Source organism: Tupaia chinensis, unplaced genomic scaffold, assembly GCF_000334495.1.
Source record: "Tupaia chinensis unplaced genomic scaffold, TupChi_1.0 Scaffold000361_2, whole genome shotgun sequence".
NCBI classification, from domain to species: Eukaryota; Metazoa; Chordata; class Mammalia; order Scandentia; family Tupaiidae; genus Tupaia; species Tupaia belangeri.
Window position 1 is genome coordinate 3,104,869 of NW_006159858.1, and position 1,387 is coordinate 3,106,255.

The 1,387-nt window shown below is 41.2% G+C and overlaps 1 protein-coding gene across 1 annotated transcript in view; it reads right to left on the reverse strand.

Annotated features, from left to right (window-relative positions):
- The window catches only part of HYCC2 (hyccin PI4KA lipid kinase complex subunit 2), a 91,908-nt gene that overhangs the window by 52,698 nt on the left and 37,823 nt on the right, over positions 1-1,387 (reverse strand).

The window sequence follows — 1,387 nt, forward strand, 5'->3', positions numbered from 1 at the left end:
AGCTCTTGCATCTCATTTAGTTTTGTCACTATGAATATTCTGAATTTTCTATCAGACATTTCCATGAGTTCTACTGTACTGTCTGTGGATGATGAGGGATTGTTCTTTTCCCTTAGGAGAGAGATATTTTCTTGGTTTCTCACATTTCTTGTGCCTCTGCAGTGGTTTATGATCATTATGTGACAAAATATCTCCTCCACTGTGCTTGTCTGAGCATTTCAGGAGTCAAGAAAACGAAGCTTAGAGCATAGCTTCCCTGAACAGCCAGGACACACCTCAGTTTTTTTTTTTTTTTTTTTGGGGGGGGGGGGTTTTTGCTCTATGGCATGTGCGCCAGAAAGACTGAGATAGAGAGATAGAAAGCAAGAAATCACCCCCCAGGGGGATAGCCACACCACAATCCCTTCTCCTCCATTCTTCAGGATCTTGGGCATGCATGCACACATGCCTGGCATGAGTTTAAGCCACCGGGTCCGGTACTCAAACTGTGATTGGCTACATGGGAGTTCAGCGACATAGCCATTATGCTAACTGCTGGTCCCACACACCTCAGCTTTAAAATGGCTTCTTGTCTGAATATCTGTTTATTTTAATTTGACCAGAGAGAGGCAGAGCAAGTGAGAGAGAGAGAAAGGGGAAGTGATAAAGCATGCCACCAGGTCCAGGACTCAAACTGTGGTCAGCCATGTGCGAGTTTAGCACCCTTAACCACCACGCTACCTGCCAGCCTTGTGGGAACTTTATTTCACACGAGTGCCTCTTGAGAAGATTTATAATAAAGTCAAGTAAAAATTAAAAGTATTTAATATGATAAATAACCATTAGAGTTAATAAACGAAGTTAAGATGTCATATTACACAATTCTCTAAGCTACTGAACTATTAAAATTTGGAAATCACACATTACTACACAGACTTGATGAAATGGGCCACCTTGACCTAATTAAAAAAGTAATGTATTTCAGGACCAGCAGTTAGCATAATGGCTATGTCGCTGGACTCCCACGTAGTCGAACGCGGTTTGAGTCCCGGACCCAGTGGCTTAAACTCACGCTGGGCGCGTGTGCATGCGTGCCCAAGATCCTGAGAGGAGAATGGAGAAGGGATTGCAGTGTGGCCATCCCCTCCAGGGGGTGATTTCTAACTTTCTGTCTCTCTCTCTGTCTGGTGAGCGCATGCGCCCTTATAGTAAAAACCTCTCGAAAAAAAAAAAGTAATGTATTTCAATTACTGCCTATATGTTTTTATAAAACCGTGGTTTTCATAGTGCTCATAAAATACAGTTTTCATTCAAAACTATTTGACTCTTAATTACAGAAATAAAATAGAAGATGCAAATCTTATTTCTATGCCTTATTAAAATTTGGAGGCTCTTTTTTTTTTTTTTT